The 25,195-nt window shown below is 41.2% G+C and overlaps 1 protein-coding gene across 13 annotated transcripts in view; it reads left to right on the forward strand.

Moving 5' to 3' along the window:
- The window catches only part of GREB1L (GREB1 like retinoic acid receptor coactivator), a 245,122-nt gene that overhangs the window by 97,299 nt on the left and 122,628 nt on the right, over positions 1 to 25,195 (forward strand). For 11 of the 13 annotated variants that reach the window (XM_090039779.1, XM_090039777.1, XM_090039790.1 and 8 more), the window contains one exon: positions 20,289 to 20,399. The exons of 1 other annotated variant lie outside the window; for it this stretch is intronic. The gene's annotated coding sequence lies outside the window, so the exon portion shown is untranslated. Of the gene's footprint in view, positions 1 to 19,733; positions 19,783 to 20,288; positions 20,400 to 25,195 lie in introns of all 13 variants that reach the window. One more of the 13 variants, XM_090039780.1, reaches the window with a different exon arrangement.

Below are 25,195 nucleotides of genomic sequence, written 5' to 3' on the forward strand. Positions count from 1 at the left end.
AGCACTGAAAAAATGATCTCAGCACTTAATGTTCATGGCAGACTCCAGGTTAAACACCATTTCAGTGTGAATTGTTTTGGTGTTACCCTGAGTGGAGGATGCTGGCATGAAATCATAGTACTTTGAATGTGGCTTACTTGTGGCTTTAAAATTTCCCAAACTTCCACTGCTTGTAGAAGCTCTGCAGGGAGCTGAGGGACAGGCGCAGGGTGTTGCAACTGAAGTGGTTTAAAATGGTGCTAGTGATTGTGTGGGCTGAACTTCTGTAACTGAGAATATTCAACATGGGTAGCATGGATGCATTGAACTCTGTGTTTTTCCATTTTGCACTAGTTGCATAGATTTATAGTGCATATAGGAATCAATCTGTTCGCTGATGAACAAAAAACTTCAACTAGTGGTTGCCTGCTTATGCTGCTTTTTAGTAATCCTCACAACAGGGGATTGACTCTCAACACCTTCCCGTTGCCCCTTCCCCATTCAGCCAGGTGCACAGGACCAGTTCATGACAGTCCAAACTGAAAGGGTACAGTTGCAGTTGTGAATCAGGTGTTTTCATCCATCTAAAATAAAAAGAATTCCTGAAAAAGATGAAAGCTTTTTAACATTAGTATTTTTTGCAGGGTCTGCTGCAGTGGATTGATGCTCAAGCATATAATAGTTAGACAGCAAGTTCTGCCAGGGTGTCTGTTTGGCTGGAATATCTCAATAGTGAAAAAATCCAGAGCACTCTGGCAAACAGATACATGTAGTAATGTTGTTTAGAAGAGCCTTTCTAGTTGGAATATAGGGTCTGCTTAGGTGAAGAGTCTGAAGATAAATTCTTATATTAAGTGTGCAGAATTTATCAGACAGTTCTTATACCACAAGTCAATCTGAGATTTATTACAAGTTACATGTTTAAAAAAAAATATCAAAATCCCCACCAGCTATTGCGAGTCAGAAGTCATCCCAGTTTTTCTCTATGGAATATAAAAACTAACTATGCTGAAGTGTTGGTTCTTAAAGTCTATCGTGTCCATTAAGTTCCATGCTGTTAAATACAAAGCTGAAAGCTAAATGCCTGAATGAGATACATGGAGTAGTCACTTGTGATTTTAATATGGCATTAGTATCTAGTATTATAATATAGAATTGTCCTTTTATTTATTTATGTATTTTAAGTTATTTTAGACTACTGTAAAGTTAAAACAGTGGCGGGTGAAGAATTTACAAGTTTGTGGAATGAAATGCAATGGCAGGGTTAAAACTCACTAGTAAACATTATCCATTTTTTGTCATTGGTTTTAAAGAGTTACCAGTAGGCATCTTGGTTACTGCCTATTGGATCAGTATACTTTACTGTAAGCAAGCACCTGCATTTACAAAACTTGTCGATTTGGATGATGGCTATCAGGAGTCAGAGGATCTGGTAGGTTGACTAGCTCTGACTAGTTAGCTGGCTCTGACTACCTTAATGAATAAGTGCAGACAGTCAAAAAGCCCGAGATGGAATTGATTCTATCTCCAGCAGTTAGTTTAAGCTGCATAGATCAAACCAATAAGCAAGTGAACAGACATTCACTTTTGATTCCAGAAATGCGGCCACATGCCTGCAGTGGCCCAGGCCAGAAGCTGGGGAGTGCTAGAGCATGCTTCCTTACCTGGCTGGAGCAGACAGCTTGGGCCAAGGCTAGCCTGCCCATCCTGTGAGGGAGAACTTGAGGAGAAGATGCAAAGCATCCTGGGATACCAGAGGATCATGAATTAACTTTTGAATCTGGAGGGGATCTGGGATAGAAGTTCAATAAACTGATTAAACCTAAATCAGTTAAGTCTGATACTGCATCCATCCAGCTTTATCTTAAACTGGTTTTAGCCATTTTGATATCAGTTTATATGCACCAAACTTCTATTGTGTTACAGATTTGAACCGGCTTCCTATCACTTAGAGTGGTTTATATGTAACTTCTGTCCTAGTCACTGAATCTAGTTGTTGGTGACCTAAATAGTTCCAGCTGGCCCCATAGGTAAGGCTATCTTTACACGAGCAATAGTTCAGTACAGCTGAGTGGGCAGGAGGCTATTCAACAGCACAGATGCCTCACAGGGGTAGCTCCTCTGTATCTAGCCAAGCTGCGGTCTAAATCTTTTTGCTTCCAATTCCAGTCCAAATCTGTTTCCTGACCTTCTTTCTCCTGACTCTTGTCTGAATCCTGGCTTCTAGCTCTTTATCCTTTGGCGTATGACTCTGATTTGAACCCTAGTTTTAAGCCCTGACCACCTATGTCTTGGTCATAGCCCTGACAATGACGGTCAATTCTCAGTCTTTCATGAAGACTGGGGCTGGACAGAAGAAACATCCGAAAATAGACTTTTTAAGTATTTCCTCCTTTTTTCTAAATGTTAGGATGTTTCATGGAGGGGCTGGATGTGTTCAAGTCAGCAGCTCCAGATGCTCTCCACCCAAGGGTGTTGAGGGAGCTAGCTGGGGTTATTGCAGGGCCCTTGGCACGGCTTTACGAGCATTCGTGGTGATCGGGCCAGGTGCCAGATGATTGGAAGATGTGGTCCCCATCTTCAAAAAAGGGGAGAGAGAGGACCTGGGCAACTATAGGCCCGTCAGTCTTACCTCAATCCTAGGAAAATTCTTTGAGACGATCCTAAAGGAGCACATCTGTGATGGGCTGGCTTCCAGGATGATGCTCAAGGGCAACCAGCATGGTTTCATTAGGGGCAGGTCATCTCAGACCAACCTGATTGCCTTTTATGATCAGGTCACAAAGGCAGTGGATGCAGGTGTTGCCGTGGACGTAGTCTTTATAGATTTCAGCAAGGCCTTTGACACCGTCTCTCACCCCATCCTCATTAAAAAACTAGGCGACTGTGGAATTGATGCCTACACAGTCAGATAGATTGCAGATTGGCTCAAGGGTCATACTCAGAGGGTGGTGGTAGACGGGTCATATTCGACCTGGGGGGAAGTGGGCAGCGGAGTCCCCCAGGGCTTGGTCCTTGGGCCCGTGCTGTTCATAGTTTCATAGTAGTTTCACAGTTTCTAGGGTCGGAAGGGACCTGAGCAGATCATTTAGTCCAACCCCCTGCCATGGCAGGAAAGAATACTGGGGTCAAATGACCCCAGCAAGATGTTCATCTAACCTCCTCTTAAACACCCCCAGGGTAGGAGCCTGCACCACTTCTCTTGGACCCTAGCTGCCCTGACCATGAAGTAGCACCTCCTGATATCTAACCTAAACCTACCCTCTGCCAGCTTGTGACCGTTATTCCTGGTCACTCCTGGCGGTGCTCGGGGGAACAGTGACTCCCCCAATGCCTGCTGATCCCCCCTGACTAGTTTATAACAGGCCACAAGATCCCCCCTCAGCCTTCTCTTTTGGAGGCTGAACAGGTTCAGGTCCCGTAGCCTCTCCTGATAGGGCCTGCCCTCTTGTCCCCTGATCATACGAGTGGCCCTCCTCTGGACCCTCTCCATGCTGTCGACATCCCTCTTGAAGTGTGGCGCCCAGAACTGGACGCAATACTCCAGCTGCGGCCTGACCAGTGCCGCATAGAGGGGGAGGATCACCTCTTTGGACCTGCTCGAGATGCATCTGTGGATGCATGACAAGGTGCGGTTGGCCTTCCTAACTGCCTCTCCACACTGCCGGCCCATGTTCATCTTGGAGTCAATGATGACCCCCAGATCCCTTTCCGCCTCCATGCTGACAAGAGGGGAGTTCCCTAACCTGTAGGTATGGTGCCGGTTGTTCCTCCCGAGGTGCATCACCTTGCACTTGTCTGTGTTGAAACCCATCCTATTCTCGTCCTCCCACCCTTGTAACCTGTCTAGGTCTGATTGTAGCCTGTTGCATCCTTCCAGTGTGCCCACGTCCCACCACATCTTAGTGTCATCAGCAAATTTGAACAGGGTGCTTTTTACCCCCTCATCCAAATCGCTGATGAAGATGTTGAACAGTGCGGGCCCGAGGACCGAGCTCTGCGGAACCCCACTGCCCACGTCCTTCCAGATTGAGAAGGACCCATCCACTACCACCCTCTGGGTGCGGCCCACCAGCCAGTTGGCGACCTATTTGACTGTGTGGGTGTCTACACCACAGCCCCCCAGTTTCTTAATGAGAACAGGGTGAGAGACAGTGTCAAAAGCCTTCCGGAAGTCCAGGAAGATTATATCCACTGCTACCCCTGCATCTGGTGATCTGATCATAAAAGGCCACCAGGTTGGTCTGACAGGACCTGCCACTGATGAACCCATGTTGGTTGCCCCTAAGCATGCAGTCCCCTGCTGGCCCCTCCTGGATGTGTGCCAGCATAATTTTCTCGAACAGCTTGCCTGGGATCAAGGTAAGACTACCCAGCCTATAGTTTCCCGCGTTCTCCTTCCTGCCTTTTTTGAAGTTGGGGACCACGTTGGCCCTCTTCCAGTCCTCTGGTACCTCACCAGTGCACCATGAGTGCTCGTAAAGTTGTGCCAGGGGACTTGCAATGACCTCGGCCAGTTCCTTTATAACTCTAGGGTGGAGATCATCCGGGCCGGCTGACTTGAATACGTCCAACCCCTCCAGAAACTCCCTAACTAAATCCTCGCTAACCTGTGGCCCAGGTGTGCCTCCCTTGGGGCCCGAGAGGGGCCCAGCAGGGAGGTGGCTGTTCTGGTCCCTACTTAGGAAGACGGAGGCAAAGAAATCGTTAAACATGTTAGGTTTGCCGTCTGGTGTGATGACCAAGTTTCCCATGGCGTCCTGCAAGGGCCCCACATTACCTGGGACCTTCTTTTTACCCCTTATGTATTTAAAAAAGGACTTCTTATTGTCCTTAATCTGGGAAGCTAGCCCCAGTTCCATCTCTGCCTTGGCCTTCCTAACTACCCCCCTACATTCCCGAGCAACTACAGAATAGTCCTCCCTGGTGATGACCTCTTCTTTCCATTGGGTGTAAGCCTCCTTTTTAGCAAGGAGACATTCCCAGATGCTTCTGGTGAGCCACGGAGGCTTGTGTGCCCTCCTGCTCCCTTTGATCCTCGTTGGGATTACCTTCCTTTGGGTTTGGAGGATCGTCTCCTTAAGGAGCGACCACTCTCCTTGGACACCTGGCTCCCCTCCCCTCCAGGACCTCAGCGTTTCTCCAACTATCCTCCTTAGCTCGTTGAAGTCTGCCCTCCTAAAATCTAGGGCCGCTGCCTTACTCCATGCCTTTGCCACCTTGGGCTGGATGGTGAATTCCAGCAGGCGATGATTGCTGTCGCCCAGGTGGTCGAGCACCCGCAGCCCCCTCACCAGGTCATTACCTGTGGCCAGCACTAGGTCCAACAAGGCATCCCCCCTGGTGGGGCTGTGCACCTCCTGCGTTAGATGGAGGTCCTGCACTCTGGCCAAGAACCTACGTGAGCGTTCAGACCTGGCTGACTGCTCTTCCCAGCAGATGTCCGGGAAATTCAGGTCCCCCATGACTACCACATCCTTAGCCTTCACTACCTCTGTGAGCTGACCCAAGAATTCCTGGTCAAGCTCTTCTCCCTGGTTGGGAGGTCTGTAGTAGACTCCCACAGTTAAGTCCCTTTCCCCTCGACTGCCTTGTACTCTAACCCAAAGCACTTCAGAGTGCCCCTCCCCTGACTCCTTGCTAATTAACGAGGATGTGTATTCCTGCTTAATATAGAGCAACGCTTAATATAGAGCGCCACGCCCCCACCTCTCTTTCCTATCCTGTCCCTCCTGTACAGCCTATAGCCCTTGACATTGACCCTTGACAATTTCTTCATCAGCGATTTGGACAACGGGGTGAAATGCAACCTGTTTAAATTCGCTGATGATACCAAAATATGGGGTGAGGTGAGCATGCTAGTAGGGAGGGAAAGATTGCAGCAAGATCTGGATAGGATACAGGAGTGGGCTAACATAAACAGGATGTGTTTCAATACTGACAAGTGCAGGGTGCTGCAATTAGGCAGTAGAAACCAGCAGCACACTTATAGAATGGGAAACTCCCTTCTTGAGAGCATGGAGGCAGAAAGGGATCTTGGAGTCATTACTGACTCCAAGATGAACGTTGGCCGACAATACGAGGTCACAGTTGGCAGGGCTAACTGGACCTTGTCGTGCATCCACAGGTGCATCTCTAGCAGGGACAAGAGGTGATCCTCCCCCTCTACACGACACTGGTCAGGCCACAGCTGGAGTACTGCGTCCAGTTCTGTGTGCCCCACTTCAGGAGGGATGTGGACAACATTGGAAGGGTCCAGAGCAGGGCCACCCACATGATCTGGGGACAGCAGGGCAGATCCTACAATGAAAGACTGCGGGACCTAAACCTGTTCAGCCTTCACAAGAGAAGGCTGAGGGGGGACCTGGTGACTGTCTGTAAACTCACTGGGGGGACCAGAAGGGTTTGGGGGAGACACTGTTTCCCCTAGCCCCCCCTGGCATAACAAGGAATAATGGACACAAATTATTGGAGAGTAGGTTTAGATTAGACATCTGCAAGAACTACTTCACAGTTAGGGCAGCTAGGAGCTGGAACCAACTTCCAAGGGAAGTGGTGCTGGCTCCTACCCTGGGGGTCTTTAAGAAGAGGCTTGATGCCTACCTGGCTGGACTCATTTAAATGAGTCCAATTTTTCTCCCACCCAGGCGGGGGGTCAGACTTGAAGATCTACAAGGTCCCTTCCGACCCTACTTTATGATTCTATGACGAATGTCCTGTAATTAAATATTTATGTATTTGGGGTTTCTATTGAAATAATATATTAAAACATCAGAAAATAGCCTTTTTAAGTATTTCTTCCTTTTTCTAAATGTTAGGATGTTTCCAAATATTTTCTAACTTAAGCCACCTTAAGTAACTTTATTTCACACACAAACGAAGCAGGGCTAGACATCTTCTTTTGCTGAATCCTATTTTATTCCTTCAACATTCTTTAATGTGTCATATTTTCGACTACCTCCTCTTCAGTTGTAAAGACATGTCTATGCTTGGAAGTTATGTCAAGATGTGACTTTAAAGCATTATAGTGGAAGAAGAGTGTTCACACAGGATGTTATGCAATGACTGGTATTCTGGTATATATTCATGGATAGGCAAGCCCTGAGGCAAGGTTCCTCTGCCAGTACTTCATCGGTCCATCTGTCTAGTTCTGATTCTCAAGCCCTGTCTCTACTGGAAATACTGCTGTGTTTTGGCTACAGTAGTCAACCCCTCGGGTAGAAATGTTTAGAACCTGGAGTAAGTTACACTGCAAGACACACTTCACACCATTGGAGCATATCTGGGTTTGTGCCCATGCAAATATATTGGTACAAAGATCTGCAGTACAGATAGTTCTTGATAGTAGTCAGTCCTCTGTTTACTGTCATCAGACCTCCATCAATTCTGGACACAGGGCAGTTGCCAATAAAGTATGTAATTGTATACATTTGGTCACAACTGCTGTTTGGGTTTTCATGTTGTTCTAGTTAGCTTTGACTCCGTGCGTCTGATTCTCAGGGTATATCTAACATTGTTGTCACTGCCAGGAGGCAAGATAAATGAGCCAGAGCTAAGTTGTACATTGTCACAGGTAGGCTACCACTCTGGCCTGGTATTGATGCTTCAGCTAAGTACAGGCAGTCAAAAAGCCCAAGGCTGAATCGATTCGATTAATTCTTTGCATGTTAGTCTAAGCTGCGTAGATTGAATTGATAAGCAAGCGTACAGACATTCACATTTGATCCTGAGAATGCAGCCATATGCCTGCAGTGGCCCAGGCCAGAATTTTTTGGGGGGAGGTGCGCTAGAGCACACCTCTCTTTGCTCAGCTGGAGTAGACAGCTTGGGCCAAGGCTAGCTTGCCCACCCTGTTAGAGGAGCTTGACGGGGAGGTACAAAGCATCCTAGGATGCTGGGGGACTGTAAATTAACTTTGAATCTGGAGGGGATCTGGGACAGAAGTTCAATAAATTGATGTAATCTAAATCAGTTAAGTCTGATACTACCTCTGTTCAGGTTTATCTTAAACTGGTTTCAGCCATTTTGAAAGCTGTTTATGTGTACTGAACTTCTGTTGTGTTACAGATTTGAACTGGTTTCCGACCACTTATACCAGTTTATGCAGGGGTGGATAATTATTTTGGCTGGAGGGCTGCTTAATGAGTTTTGATGAGCTGTCAAGAGCCACAAGTGTAGCCCTGCCCCTTGACAAGTGTTACACCCCCGGTCACCATCTTGGGACCAGAAGGCTTTCCCCTAACCCCTGACTTTTGCCACTGGAAGTCCCTCCCCTTGTCCCCCAGAAATACTCCTTTTGGGAGGGGGAGGGTTGCCATCTTGGAACCAGAAAAAAACCCAAATCATATACTAAAAGTCATACACCTACTATAACATTATTTTAATTTTATTACAAAAATATTTGTCATGATTTGTGTTTGCATAGAATATATAGAGATGATTGCATAATAATTCAGAAATAAAGTCTTACTCTTGTATATTGTGTGTGGCGTTGTGGTTGGGGTGGGGGTATGTATGGGGGTTTGTGAGGAGGTATGTCTGTGGGAGGGGGCAATAGGCTATGTTGGGTGTTTATATGTGGGGGCTGTAAGGGCAGGGTGTGGTGTTTGTGGGGTATGAGGGAGGGTGTGGGGACCCTCCCACATACTTCCTCCCCCACAACGCACAGTCCCTGCTGGTGGCAGCAGCAGTGGGCACTCAGGCTGCTTGTGCTCAGTGCAGGCACTGCCACCAGCAGCACAGAGCTTGAGGCAACACTGCACGTGGGGGTAAGGGGCACATCCAGGCTAGCCCACTTCTATCGCATGGGGCTCTGTGCACATGCAGCTCCCTCTACTTGCGCACTACTAGGGGAAGCCCCACACAACAGAGCTGGATGCTTTTGCAGCTCTGTGCGGTGCAGGTCCCAGGACTCCACGGGGTAGCAGGGTCCAGGCCTACCTTCCACTTCTGGTGGAGTCCTGGGACCTGTGTGGCAGGGAGCGGTGAAGGCAGCCAGCTCCATTGCACGGGGCTTCCCCCAGTGTTGTATGAGTGCAAGAAGTGTATGTGCACCACGCAGAGCCCCACATGATAGAGGAAGGCTGGCCTGGCTGCACTCCTCGCCTCCATAGGCAGTGCTGGCCAGAACTGTGTGCCACCAGCAGCAGCGCCTACACCAGCCATGAGTGCCCCAAGTGTCCCTGACTGCTGCTTCTGCCGCCAGTGGGGCTGTGCATCATGGCAGGGAGTGTGTGGGGGGTGCCCATAACCTTACACCCTGCTCACTTGAGCCTTGCGCTCCCCTGTCCCCACTGCCGCCCCCACTGCTTCCCAGCCCGGCACCTGGAGTGAACAGGAAGTTGGGGAGTTTGAGATTGAGCAGGTCCCCTGACAGCTGCAGCTGTGGCAGCAGCAGCCATGTCCAGAAGCTGCATGCTGGCTGGGTCAGGCCATTCCGCACACAAATGTGGGAGCAAGGTATAATAGGGTATGTTGGGGGAAATCTGCGTATATGTGGGTGCCTCACTCCCACCCTTGTGGGCAGAAGAGCTGGGTGGGGTACAATTAATTGGTGGGCACCTGCAGGCCAAATGAAATTGCCTGGGAGGCCAAATCCAGCCCTTGCACCGTATCTTGCCTCTTCCCTGAGTTTGTCTAATTTCTGTTCCTAGCCTCAGTGACTGTGGTGTAGCATTACTTAGTGGGACTAAAAATTCAAGCCTGTAAATCTCACACTTTAGACTTTTCAGTTCTCTTTTTCTTGTGTTGCCTCATACCTGCCTGTTTGAACTAAGATCTGTTTTCATTTTCTTTCACCTTTAACCCACCTTTTCACCCATATCCTCCCAAGTCCATTGCGAGTCAACTGTGCTCCAGGGCTTAATCTTAATTAAGCACACCTGGAATGCATCTATGCTTGGATATTTCTTACCCATTTTGGAAAACAGCTATGCCAGTATGACCAGTGCTATGGACTGTATGTAGGCAGGATGTAGATAGGCTATTTAATAAAACCTGGGATGATGGACTTGCGCTCTTGGCAGCACTGTTATGTAAACACAGGTAAGAAAATTCTTTGTGTAGACGAAGAGAAGTGCTTCAAACACACACCTTCAGAATGCTTGTATTGAATACTGTGACCAATATAGGGTAGCTAAAGCAAATGGAAAAGTTTACTATCTTGCCTGTTATTACACAAAATACTTTTTTAGCTGTCAGCTATTTCTTAGCTGTGCTGTTTGAGCTTCTGGGGTCATACTGAAAGTCTGTGCCTGCTTTTGGTTACTTTGAGTTCTTTGCTATGTGCTTGGCAAGTCAAAATTGTGGGAACCTTTTTTAACTTCTGACCTTAAAACTTTTAAAATTTGCACAGTATATAGACAACAGTGTGTGTGTGTAAGCCTACATTTATGTTATATAAAAACATATTTGCTTTCTTTGAAGAATACCTCAGAGGTATAGGTTGTAGCTCTGTTAGTCTAAAGACATAGACAAGGTTCTTTGGGTAAATACAATATTTTTTATTAGACCAACTAAAATAGTTGGAAAGAAGATTTTTTTCCAACTATTTTAGTTGGTCTAATAAAAGTTATCAGATTTACCCAAAGAACCCTGAAGGAGACCTCTGCTTTTATTTATCTATTTTCAATGTTATGCCTATCAAACTCAAAAGTTCAAATCGGATAATAAGCTGAAATGATCTGTACAACAAATCTTAAAATCATTATAGATCTTTAAAATGTCAGAAAGATTCAAAGGGAAAGAGGGCAATTTGCTTGCTGAATTAGTTGCAGTCAAGAATGTGTTACCTTCACTCAGTAACTTGTCTTGTCAGCTCTGTCACAGCTTCATTGCCTCAAATGTCATTTAAAGTAAGTTTAGTTTTTATAACTACATAGTAAATGCAAGATGGCTTAATAAAGATGATTTCTTCATGTGTCAAAATGACCCCTTTGTTTCTCATTTTACACTTTTGTTGCCTGCAGCTAATCTGCTTTTGGGTTATCAGATGGAGGCCTCTTACAATGCTGACTCTAGCAATGGCATTCATCTGGAATGCTTCCTTTTGTTTACTGATTTTACCAGGCCTCAAATGCTTTCTTTGGTCATCTGGTGCCTCCACTAATGTGATTTGCGCTCCCATGCTCTGCAGGTAGTCATGAGCTTTATAAGGAAATTAGACTATGGCCCGCCACCCTGGTTGCTAATGATTCCACAAGGTATTTCTTGTTTTTTGTGTTGTTTCACTGTCCCAGCTTCTTTTCGAAGACAGCTACTCTCTGTTTGTGTCCTCAGGAGTCTCCCTCTCCCCCACATTGCCTTGACAGCAGTATTTTTATTGGCAGCAGTGTGAGAAATGTAGGAAATCCAATTTATTACACATGTAAGTTTTTACTCCCAGGGTTTATAAATATATGTAAAAGATATGTTGTTACTTTCAAATCTTAATTTACAATCTTTATATATAAAAGATACATTGCTACTTTCAAATCTTTAAAAAAATTCTTTCTTACTGAGTTTTTAAATAGTAACTATCCCTGAAAATTTTGGGTGTAATTCTGAGTGGTGGTCTTGAAAGAAGACTTTCTTGTAACGAGGCTGAAAAAAAAAATCAACATTTAGCTATCGTATAATTGAAAAGTTTTAACTATTTAGATTATAGGTAGTTGAAGTCTTTAGCATGGGGTAAATCTGAAAAAATGTACTGTGTTACTGACTTGCCATCTTGAAACAGCAGACAAAGGAATAGGTGGGGATGAAAACAGAATGTTCTGTTACAGACTAGGTAAATGTGCAACGATTTCAGTTTTAATAGCGGAAAAAATTACTGAGAGGAAAAAAAATGATTTTCCTTGTGGACTGTTTACTTTTAAAAGAAGCACTATCATAGTAGTGATTTTAGTATGTTATCTTAATTCTTTTCACTCTTTTTCATATGAGGGAGACTCAGCTACTTGGGTGTTTAGGTTTGGGAGAATGTATGTTGACTAAGTAGACATTTGATCTCATCCTACAAACTTTTGTTCATTTAAACTGTTGATTTTGAATAGGGTTTTTAGAGTGCTGAGACCTTTTCAGGATTAGGCCTGTAGTAACGTAGAGACTAGAAGGTGGCTCTAGAACTCAGGGCAAGTACAGAGCCAAGGGTTTATCAGTCACTAAGAATTTTAATTTTTTATTTCAATGCAAACTTTACATTTTTTTTCTAGCAATGGAATATAATGATAAATACTTTTACCATTGAAGACTGAGCATATTTGAGTGAATTGTGGAAACTGTGCAAACAAATGCCCCCATTCTCATCTGAAGAAAAAAGAATAGGATAAATGGCATTAAAAATTGAAGCCTTATATCATTTGAGCTGATGGAAGTTTTGTTGTTGAACAAAATGTGTCATGTATAGAACTATGTATTTCGAACACAAGAACATATTAGAAAAAATTAGAAGTTGAGGTCATTTCATTGTGTCATTTGGTGAGGCTTGGTATCGGAGAGAATTTATCCTTGATGTTTGCCGTATATTTTATGCATCACAATTGGTGACTGAAGCTGGGAATTTATAATCAAAGAATAACAGCAACATTGTTCTGTGTTTGTTTTACTAAAGAAAAATGTTACTGTGTAAAGAATGCAGTTACAGGATGTATTTAATAATGAGGGTAAAACATATAAACTAGGAATAAATTGATTGAGTCTTAGTAGTCTGACAGCAGTTTCAAAGGTCCTTGTGACCTAGAGGTTTGTGACCCATGAAATCTCCATTTTCCTTGGAATTGATAATGTATCTTGCAAAGCAAAAAACTGAAAAGTGTTCTGAAAGTTCCATATTATATGGTCTAAAGCTTTAAGAGAGTACATAGGAAATGAATTTTATATGTAGTTAAATATGTTGTGCCAGCTGATGTGGAAGCTAGACTCTGATTTCACTGCTTTTTCAACTAGTAGAATAACAACTGTTTTTCACATGTATAAGATCAGAATAAGGCCTGTTATTTTGTGCTTTATGCTAAAAGATAAACATTCAACAGGATGGTTTCTGATGCTTGATTGCTTTGCTGACTTAATAGTATAGGCTTGTGAGCCGAGGAGCTGAACTCAAAATTTTTGATTTATAAGTAGGCTCACATCAGAGAGACACAAACGATGCAAGAAAGAATTCAAGTCAGTGGTGTTTGTAATATGGTACATATCCAAGCAAGGCTAAAGAAAATTAAAAAAATGTTGGCAGACCTTACAGCTCTGTCCAGAGGCCAAAAGGAAGATAAATCACAGTCAACCCCCTCTCCCATTTTTGAAATGGTTCAACCCCAGGGTTTAGCTGAAGGACTTAAGGAGTTTTTGAAGTGCAAATAGGTTGGTGAAGGGTAAACCTTTTCAGAGTTTCATTTTGATGGATTTTTTTTTTCTGTGTGGATTTCTGGAACCGGCTGTGATCTGGAAGGCCACAGGTTTTTTTGTTTTTGATCAATCGAGCAAAAAGAACTTGCCATGGGGGTGAACATTCTCTGTATGCATATTGATCCTATTGTGTTTAGAAGTAGTTAATTTAATCGGGCTTTTTGAAACCTTCCTCAATAAGACTTGCATTAATGGAGCTGTCATTTCAAGGTCATGTTTCAGTGTCAGAAACTAGTATTAATGGAAAAAAGTTACCTGTAACTGTAATGGTCTAACAATATTTCATGTATTTCATAGTAGGTAGTTGTGTTAGGATGAGATCAGGTTTAAATACATGCTTTGAACAAAAAATAGTGGAAATAAACTGTGAATAAATACCATTTAGTTAGAGGTTCAGACTGTCTGGCTTGTTTTCAGAAACATCTTTTAATCTGTCTTGACTAATGTGAGATATTTTTGAAACGTATATTGTTTGTTATATTACAGAGATGTGCATAAGAACAGAAACACACTTGACCCTCTTTTTACTTGTATATATTTTAATACAAAAATTGAAAGAAAGCAAAATATCTGCCTATTATTAGTTCTACTTAAGCTGCTATAATATATCAGCTGGGAAAATCATTTATTCAAATTATTTTATCCACTTACGTTTAAAATTTTGATGTAAGGATTATAACTAGCTCTTTGTTGGTAAACAGACAGCTTAATAAAATATTCCAAAAAGTGTGCATAATATAAATCTCCATTTAAAGGTTAAATAGTGGATTTGGGACCATGATATAATTGGAACTTCTTCTACAAAGCTTTGCAGATGAAAGATCTGTGTTCCTTTGTGTATTTTATCATAATAAGTAAGAGCTGCAAAATTCAGATCTAGATTTCATACACCCTAGTAGTCACGGATCCAGATTTTAGGTGTCACCCTGTTGTAAACGATTTTGGATTCCAATAGTTTACTTTCTACTCTTCCTTTCCTGACAAAATATTTGCAGTGTTCATAGACTAAGTTTTAGTTTAGGGTCTAGTATTTTCTTTTGCAATATTTATAAATTGGAATGTGGATAAAATGGATTGTATGTTAACTGAAGATGATTCTCTTTTATTGTGTTTCAACTTACAGCTGCTAACTTTGAGGTGTAAGATTTATATATATGGAATAATATAGCCTGTCTTGTCTAATCAGAAATAGATGTTATCATTTACTTGAATTTGGTTCACATCCTGTCCAGAGGTTCATAGTATATACAAGCCCTTGTGTTAATGAGTCAGTCAAAAGAAAATTTAAAAAACAGAACAAAACAAAAGATTGATTTTAAAATAATGAGATTATATTAAGTAGTCACTTTTGGTAGTTTTGCTGTGGACTACAGGTTTAATATGAGTCAACAGTATAGTACTGCAAAAAAAAGTCAATGGAATACTAGATTATGTTAACAGAAGTGTTAATGTAAGCCCTAGGAAGTGATTTTTTCTACTCTGTTCATCACTGGTAAAGCCTCAAGATGCACATGTCTTATTTTGGGCACTGCACTTCAAGAAATATGTAGGAAAATTAGAAAGGGTCCAGAAGGGAGTAACAAAAATGATTTGTGATCTAGAAAACATGATTAAAGAGAAAAGGTTGAAAGAATTTGGATTCTTTAGTTTAGAGAAAATAAGATTGAAGATTTATCAAACCCTCTTCTAATACCAAAATGATATAGACTTTTCTCTGGGTCTACAGGATACAGGATATGAAATAATGACTTAGATTGAAACAATAGAGATTTAGGTTGAATATTAGGACAAATGTTATAGGTGGGTGAGTGCTGAACAAATTGCTTTGAGCAGGGGTGGCTAACCCACAGCACACGCACCACAAATTGCATGCACCGCTGCTTTGTGTGACAGCAGATTTGGCACAGAGTAGAGACAGCAGTGACAGATAGGGGAGGCAGGGGAAAGCAGAGCAACAGATTGGCAAGGCAGGAGAGAGTAGAGCAATGGATTGGGCAGGAGAAAGGGATCAGAATAGCACTTGGGGAGGGAGCAGGCTTTACTTTGTGTCACACCTGGCAAAGAAGTTTACCCTCAACTGATTTTGTATATACCTCTTCTTATTTAATCTTTCATATTTCATGTTTTCCAAACTTCTGTCCATGAGGGTTTAGTTTGGAAATTTTCTTTTCCTCCCTACCCTGTTTTTAAAGAAAGCTGAGATTTCTTAACTCATTTTTTGTCTCCAGGAGCTGTGATTTTTAAAATATAAGAGCACCATGGGGGGTTGCTGAGCATTGGAGGTTTCTGAAAACAGAACGAAAGAATTCATTTTACCAAAGCAATGGGGCATCCAGGATAAGTGTTTAAAATGGGACTGTCCTGGGAAAAAAATGGATGTATGGTCACCCTTCACATAACTAAGGTGTTTTTCCTCCCTTCTCCTCCTATTATGGGGCCACCTCTGAGATGGAGAACTGTTAGCTATGACAGGCCAGGGATCTGCATAGTTTTTCTTCAGGCACACCCCTTTTCACCCTAAATGAAAACTTTTGAGGGACACAGCAGCCAGAAATGTAAGCTTTACAGCATGACTCCATGGTAGACATAGAAAGCTGAGTGGGTACAGGTGTCCATATGATGGTATGGAGGCACAATTGAGAGCCATCCTTTGGGGATAATCAAAGTAGTCTTCCTTTTAGGTTCCTATGTAATAGGTTTAAGTGCAGAAGAACCAATCTGCTTTTTCTGTGGTTTAATTCTCTACACCTGGGATATCTCGAACCATGAGGAAATGGTAACCATACTACATGACCTGCAGTGGAGTTTAATAATTTATTTAAGAACTTATGATACCAAGACCCTGAGCCTGCATCCAGCTCTTCTTTGCCCAGGCCTTCACACTTGCTGAAGTCGGTAGGATTCTGCGTGACACAGGGATCTAAACTGATGGATCCTCATTTCAGAGTAAGGTAAAATTCCCAAATTTACTACAGTGTTTAAAAAAATGAGGAGGATGTACTAGTCTTTATATAATGTTTTACTTTTTTTCTGCTCAATGAAAAAAAATTGAAGTACATTAGAAATGGATTAGTTTGTATATGAAGATTTATGGCAATATCTCTAGGTTCGGGTTTTTTAAAATTTTTATGTATGGTGAAGAAATTACTGTGCAACTAATAAATATAGATTAAGAAATGTGCACTTGATTATGGATAACAAACTAACATTGAACTCAAGATGTTGCATTAATTAGTCCTCCTCTTGATTTGTTTTTGTTTGAGGTGTTTTGTCACAGGTTTCTAGTTTTGCTTGTATGCTCAGATGACATCAGTAATTTTGAATTCTGCAATGAAGCTTATTTCCTTTCATTGTTTGAATACTGAAGGCAAGATCCTTTTTAGATCCTTGATGTGGGGAGGAGGAGGCAAGAAAGTGAAGGAGAGAATCTTCACATGCACAGCTCCCTTCTCTTTATAAAATGTACTAGTCCTTTATAAAATGTGTCTTTATAAGTGTCTGTAGCTCCTCACTCATTACATTAGTTTGTTGCTGGGCGATGTTAATATGGCCTTTTCTTTGTTATATAAGAGATATATAGCACCACCTAAAATACTCCCTCCGAGGCTTTGTAAGTGTGGTCACTTACTGATTGCATAATAAATGTTATGTATATGTTATGACTTGGAGATGATACTCCCAACTGAAATTGCAGACTACGTTACACTCTCTGTTTGAAAATGTATCATTTAAATTAAGTTTTCTTCATGTATTTAAAATAAATCTGAGCTAGAATGTCCAGCGCAGCTGTGTCAAGATGCCATTGAACTGTAGTAAATATTAGACATTAATGAAGCACAAATATTTATGGGTTTAAAACAGTGACAGTTGAAGCAGATCTGTCTGTGTATAACCCATGCACATGTACATTTCCCGTGCCTCAGAACTTCCTCTGTTGATGTGTTTTATCTCTAGAGAACACTCCTATAGAATTTAATTGAGTGATAGTTGTTCTGTAGAAACTTCTAACCATCTTGTAAAATGGGATCAACAAAGTAATTGTGATTTTTGCTGAAGAATTCTGTGGCATAGTGTTAAAATTGTACTGAAAGGCTGTGATTGCTCTAAAAACCATGAAAAAGTTAATACAATTTATATGTAGTCTTCCCCAACTTCAGTTTAAACCTCTTTATTTCATTCTGTTTCAATTTGACAAGAATCTTCCATGGAGGTAACAAAGAATGAAAAGGCCATCACAGTGACAACAAAAACCCCCCCACAACCCCACTCTTTTTCTGCCTTTGATTGTGGCAGATTCCTTTTTTTGCAATTGTTTTCTTTTTTCACTTGAGAGAAGTTTATGGTGCAGTGTCCGTTAGGACAATCCTGTCTTAAGGTTGCAGTTGTATTTCTCCCTTGAGTTCCTAGAGGTGATGTTATCTTTTGTTCACTCAGCAGTATGGTCATTCCTAAGAGCATCTGTCACTTTAGGCATTGTAAGATAGATGGGTCTCAAGTGAACTGCTGGTTGAAGCAAATGGTGAAAATAGGAAAAGACAAGGGGGTTGGGGGTCCTCAGAGGGGACAAACAACAAGGAAACACTGTTAGAAATCAAGAGTAAGCCAAGCAACACTGGAAGAAAGAACCAAGATGAATCACGTGTTGTCATATTCCAAATGTGTTGGAAGCTAAGATTATTTGGTAGCTGCAGTGATCTGAGAATTTCTTCTGTCATGGTAAAAATGTTATTACTTGTTTTCTGTTCTTTGTATCTGAGGTACAGTCAGAAGAGTATTTGTGGGATCTGAGGAAGAAATTGTGCTTTGATTTTAACTTTAAGAGAAATTAACTTTGCAATACTAAAAATAACATGTTGATGGCACTATTCTATGTTTATTTTTATTACTCCTTGTGTCTTTTTATTTTGGATAGGCAAGTATGCATGCTTTTTTCCATCACTTCTATTTTAATGAATGCTAATTAATTTTATGTAAAAATATAAATCCAAGACCGAGTACACTTGATAAATCTGTGTCTGGGGAAGCTAACAAAGCCATTCTAAATAAATAGTGATTTCTGCATTTCATATATTACTCAGAATAAAAAGGAACAAGTAATACAATATTTCCTAATTTAGCTGTACTTAAGTGGGGTTGAATTCTTGAACTGAAAGAGAATGATTTTTTTTTTTAAAGCAGCAGAGGTCTGAGTCAGATAAGAACAAAATGAGTCTTCACTCACAGAGCGGCCAACATTATGTCAAGGTTTAGGGAGGGGCTTTTGGGAAGATGGGGATCTTGGCTTGAAAAATGATTTTGTCACATTGTTTGGCATTGGTTCGTGAGGGGAAGCATGGGTTGAAAGGCGAAGAAATTAAGATGATTAGAAGCTTTAAAGCTTCACAAATGGTAGAGTATCTCCCTTCTCAATGGATGTAAATAATAGATGAAAGACTCAGAGTGACAACAAAGGATCAGGGCATTTAAGAGAATGTGTGCAGCCTGAATAGAGGTCTGTGGCCTAGGGCCAAAGGTCTTAACTTTGAGTGTAATTAGAAGAAAATACAAAAATGTCATTACTAGCAGGTGAAATGTTCAGCACGTGGCCAAAAAATAGCAATTTCAGACCTAGGAGCTGTTGGAATTGGATTATGGATTTTTTTCAGTCATCAAAGCCTTTGTGGAGTTTTACAGTGTGGTCAAAAGTTCTGTGCTTTAACCTTTTTTACAATGATAAACTTACTGTTTCTAGGACAGCGAGGTTGTGTGGCTCAGAGTATTCGCAGTCACTATGGATCTTGATGTGCTGTGTTTAGATGTTTTAGTTCAGTGTATTTTGTGTTACGGGGAAAGCCCTTTCTCCTCTAAGAGGTAAAGTAAAACTTCAATGACTCTTTTTTAATTTTTGGATTGTGAAAAAGGGGAGAGAAAATTATATCATTGGAGAGAATCTTTTATTTAATCCAGACGTATTTTGTATTATTGCCATGCTTTCAAAAATGTCTATGAACACTGTCTAGCAAGTACTTATTGCAGTTGCAATCAACGGGTGATTTTTTTTAATATTTGCAGGAATAATATGGCCTATTCATTATTGAAACATGGATTGCCTGTATTGACTAGGAAGATCTTGTACATTAAATATAATTTGTCCAACGATAAGTTGACTTAAGCCTTTCTCTTTTGTTTACAAATCTTCTCAACTCTCTAGGTGCTTCAGAACTTGACATCTATGCTGTTTGTAACAAACTCTGTTGCCATATTCATAGCTCTCTTAAAAGTATTCTTTTTAGGAATTAGAGTTGGAAATTAGGAAATTACAGTGTTTTTCTGATAGCTACTGTGGCGTTGGGGAGGGAAAAAATTTATAGTCTACCCTCTTATTTTTTCTCTAGAAATAATTTTGACCTTTTCTCTGAAGATACATATGTTTTAAAAGAAAAGGTATGAAAATTACTTGTCTTAATTACTTGTCCTGGTATTTACACTGCTGCAAAAAAAGATTCTTTTTTATCCTTTAAGCAAGTTCTCAATATGTTAGGTCCTTATTCTGCAAACATTGAAATTAGTAGCAAAATTTCATTTAACTTCAGTGGGGTTGGATCAGATAGTCAAACCTCTTGCCATTCGATCCAAAAGAATTGATTGTCTTGTTATTTAATGGCACAGAAAATGTAATATAATTTACACCAGCTATTTTTTAAAACAAAATGCTTTTTTCTTCATTTTTGTCAGCTTGCACAAACAACAAAAAAGTGCTTCCAGTCCTGCAGACATAGAAATTGGAAAGAAGAGTTAGTCAGTGCAGAGACTCTGTCCAATATTTTTGCCAAATATGAGCTTTGATAGGTGATTTTTAATGACTTATTGCAAAGCATATCATATGTTGAATCTTCACTGAATGTTGAATATCATTTATTTTGTTTTCTTTCTCCCTCATTATTTTGCAGGTGCAAAAGAACCTAAAAAATCTAGATAACGTGGCAGCAGGTTTCTCAAACTCTTAGCTACGAGCTTTAAAAATGAATGCATTTCGAAAAGGCTAAAAGAAACACAGGAAGGTATTGTACTTGGTATTCCTAATATAGAACATGTGAATTTTATTTTCAACATCCACTTTTGTAATCTCTGCTGTTTTTTAGGATTAGGAGGAGCTGCATGTGACACTCTTTTATTCTTGCATTATTTAATGTACATATTTCAACACTGCAAGTATCCTTAATTAAGTGAACTAGTTAATTTTTAATCTACTTTCACTAAGTAACACTGATCAATATTACTGAAGGCTTTCTTTTCTACTTTCAGTTTGATTACTTAGTTTGATACCACTGCTATCCTTAATTTGATGTGTTACCTTAAATTCTGCCAGCACCCAAACTTGGGATAAGTATAGAAATTTGCCTGTAAATCTGGAGTAGCTTTTGTTGTTCTGCAGAAGTAAACGAATGCTTAGGAATGCACTTGTATTCTGTATGTACATGGGTACAAAATGAAGTGTTTTATTTGGTTGGCATCTCAAAAAAGTTAAAGCAAGTCTGGAAAAGAATTTGAGTCATTAAATTTTGCAGTGATTTAAAAATAGATGTACATTCCAAATTGGGAGCTTTTCAACAATATTTTTGGTGACTGCAGGAGACTCTGAATAGGATGCTGAACTCAAAATGGTTTCTTGTTGTATTGTAATGGCCAAGCATTTCCAGGAGGCTGACAATCTATTCCTGTTTTATGACCTGTTGTATCCTTAGGGCAGTGGCAGCATTGAGGCCCAATTGAACAAGAGGGTCATTGCCACAGTCCAGGTTCTAATTTGTTGCTTCTTGGTTACCATGCAGATACCAAAACTTGCTCTCAGTAACTTAGTAGTTGGGAACATCTGGAACATAGTAGTAGTCAGGGTGGGGGGTGGGGAACCTCTTGCATTTTGTTTCACCAGGTGCCAGGAGGAAGCAACATTAGCCTTTTTGATATGGGAGGCAAATTCTGTGGCCCCTGAAGTTAGGCTACAACAATTGAAGAGGTCAGAGGAGAGCTGAGTGGGGTCAATGAGACACCATGGGGTGTATTTTGTTACTTAGTAAAAGGAGCAGCATCCTAAAACCTTAAAGGATTCTCTTGAAAATCCGTGTTGTGAAAAGGTTTTATGAGTCTGATGGCAAAAGTGCTGATTTAGCTAAGGAATGCTTTCTTTTGTCTAAATGAAAGGATAATCCTTACCGAATGTTGGCAGCTATTATAAAGTAGTCAATACCAGCCTGAAAAGACAGTAAGGGTTGAAGTGTACTTTGGTTTCCCAGATGTATCATTTTAAAGTTTCTGTATCTGAAAAGAAATATGAACTATTCCTCTTACGAGATTTTTTCCGTTTGTAAAGTTAATGCCAAAAATATTTGAAAAAGCTGAAAGATTTTTTTTAAGTTGAAAACTTATATTTCTTAGAGAGCTTAACCTAAGTACATGGTCTTGCCAATTTTTTCAAACAGATAAATGTTAAATTATCAAGATAGAATCCAATTTAAACCATAGTTTATGTGTTGTATGTTAATTCTTGTTTAGTAAAGGTTGAAATTTGCCTTCGAGTCTGAAGCGTATTTTTGTAGTTGTTGTTCTGTGTAATTAAATTAAAGAAGAAAAATCAGTTTTTAAAAGTAGGTAACGCAGGTTTGCTTAGCATTATTTTTTATAAGCTACACAGAATTGCTATTCTCAGTACTTTTATATAAAGCAGACTGGAAAGGAGTGTTGAAATACATTTCTTATTATTTACAAGGTCTTAAGTGTAATAATGGTTGCCTTCTACAAAGGAAAGGGAGGAGGGAAGAATGTGCATGTGTTCCAAAAGGTTTTTACCACAGGACACAGACAAAGGTCTTGGATTCCTTGACCCTACCATCTTATATAAGCAATCATAGTCACATTAGGAAGAAACAGGCATTCAGGAGACGAGGGGTGGTAGCATTGTTATAGTAATTATACTGGTGTTTCATGGTGATCTTTACAAAAACACATTAGAGTACAGATGAAATAATCCATAAAATTGTGGAGGAATAGAAATTAAATAGAAAGAAAAGGGCAAGCATTTCCTCATTCTATATGAAACTTACTTGTGAATTGTGGTTCTTCAAAGGGCTTAATTATTAAACCCTTTAAATGTAATGTATACACATGCTTGGCACTGATTTATGTCAAGGTTAAAGCATCTTTAAACAAATAACTTGGAAATGGATAAACTCGATTAAATGCAAATTGCCTGTTAAACACAAAACCTGTTTAAATAATGTTAAGGTTGCTACAGAACTGACACGTCATTAAATTCTCCTAATACCTAATTCCAAATTCATCAGGAAATGATGGGATGTGTGTCTGAGGGATGTTCAGGGCTCAGGAGGCACAGGGAAGGGAGGTTAGATAAAGATTGAATGCCAGTTTTAACTAAAGATATCACCCTGAGACTGTGTAACATTACTCTAACACTACTAGCCTTAACTTTGACTTTCCAGACTTTCACTGTTCTGTGTTGTAATTCTGTACAACAAACACAAATAGAACTATTTTGTAATGGGAAAGTTATAGTGTTGAATTTTACCCATAAGACTGAAGCACAGTTTAGCACAGGAGCTGGGTGGACCAGTCATCTTCAATTTTGTGTCTTTGGCTACATAAAGGCATTCCGTTTCTGTCAGGATAGTTGCTGATTTTTCAGGAGAAACTGTAAGCGTACAAATGTTCATTCATTTTTTCTTATGGGAAATATGCTGCCTTCAAGAGAGATCTTTCAGCAGTCAACCTGAAAGATCTCCCTATGCTCCCCTCGCAGTCTGGTCCTCAAACCAAAGACTGCCAACAGAGTAGCAATGGATGAGCTAGGAACTGGGCTCAGGGAGATGCTCATGAAGCCAAGTTCCTGCTGCCAGCTTTCCTTTGCTGTCCCCACTGCCCAGCTGGGTGGTGCTTGAGATTTTTTTTTTTTTTTTTAATGTGCTGAGAACTGGGCTTGAAGAGAGTCTCCCAACCTGGTTCCCAGCTCTACCAGCTTAAAAAAAATCACTGTCTCCATCACCCAGCTAAGCTGCCTAGTATGGGTAGGAAACAGACTTAGAGAGACTTCCTGCCTCAGGTCCTGGCCCTCCTGCCTTTAAATGCCATTGTACTGCCTGTGCGTGGGCACTACTCCTTAATGGAATGGGAGCTTTATCCACATGCCTCAGTGCAGAGATGTCAAAATCATTCTGTGCTTTGGGTTAGATCTCGTCCACTAGGTTTCTTGGTGGGCCAGATCCATTCATTGGGCTGAGGATGGTGGCAGTGGGGTAGGTGGCTGCTTGCTGTAATGGAGGCTGAGCGGTTGCAGAGCAAGTGGGGCTATGTCAGCAAATCCATCATTTGCCACCCTGCCACCAAGGGCTGTGTCCACTGGGACCCTGGATTCTTTGGCAGCCCTGTCCACCATGAGTGGCTTCCCCAAACTGTCCATGACCCACTGCTAGCCCAGTGGTTTAGAAGGGGGTGGTGGGGAATGTTGCAGGTTGAATGTGGCTCATGGGCCAAATATTTGGCACTCTTGCCTTAGTGCATGCAGCCCGTATGTTTCTGTATTATTGCTTCCTTAAACCAGGGGTGGTCAACCTGGGGCCCTCAGGCCAGATCCAGCCCCTGTCATCCAGCCCATGGAGCTCATGCTGGGTCTGGAAATATGGTGGCAATGGAGTGGTAACATCCCTGCGTTGCTGTCAAACTTCCATACCCAGGGTGAGACCCAGGGACAAGATAACATGGCTCTGAATGCTGGATCAGGTGCAGGCCTAATTCTGGCACATGGGGCCCAATTTGGCCTGTGGTCCAGCTCTGCATCACTCATCTGGCCTGTGAGGCCAAAGCTTAAGCACCACTACATTAAACCCATGTTTCCAAAACTTTTTATACCTAGGACATACTTTTTCTTTGGATTAAAATTGACAGCACACTGCACTCACCAGTCTGCATGCCAGATCCAATCCATGAGCTCAATCCTGTATGCATTGCTAGCCCAACCAGGCCCCTATCCTGCTGTGAAGGGCCAGTGTAGCAGGAGGCCCAATCTTGCACATTTTTTTTGCTAGACACTTCTGCTGCTAACGTGTTGCCTCACACCCTTTAGAAATCACTGCATTAAAACATAGAAGAAATAGTGGCCTTGGAAATCATGGCTGTCTGTTTGTACTTGTATTGAAGGCTAATTATGTCCAGGTTGTAAAAAGCATGAGGAATTTTTGTATCTGGGCTAGTGTAGAGAAATATAGTAGTTATCTGCACTGAATAATTTATTCCTATATTCATCTCATCCGTAAAACTCCAATGCACTAGTTAATGCAGTGAATGAATGAGACACACAGACACTGCTCTAGTTAGGGCAATGAATGATGAGAAATACAGGCAAATCTTTTTTTTCTTTTTTTTTTTACTCAATTGTAAATTGGAAAAAAATAGTTTTAGTTATAACTATTTTTCATATCCCAAGACATTCCATGACATTTTATATCTATAACACCTCCCTTCTGCAAATAATGGTTTTATCTTGGAACCATTGATGCAGAAAGGTAACATGAATCCTGTCAACTACTGGTTTGGTTTTTTTTAGAAGCCTACCTGAATTTACTGTTTTAGTGTTATTCTGTTGGGTTGCCTTTGTGTTGAATAATTGGTCTCCTGTGACACCTTGGAGGTCATGCAATGCCTATTAGTGATTTGCATCTTTGATCTGAAACAGGGATTGCCTCTGGTAGTTCCAGAGGTTCTTGACAGATTTGTTTGCTTTGCAGAAGAATTTCTGGTATTTCTGTGAAGAGAGAAAGTAGGGACTCAGCCTTGACATGTGATAAAC

The sequence above is a fragment of the Crocodylus siamensis genome, chromosome 3 (assembly GCF_052110815.1).
Source record: "Crocodylus siamensis isolate JL-2025a chromosome 3, ASM5211081v1, whole genome shotgun sequence".
Taxonomy (NCBI): domain Eukaryota; kingdom Metazoa; phylum Chordata; order Crocodylia; family Crocodylidae; genus Crocodylus; species Crocodylus siamensis.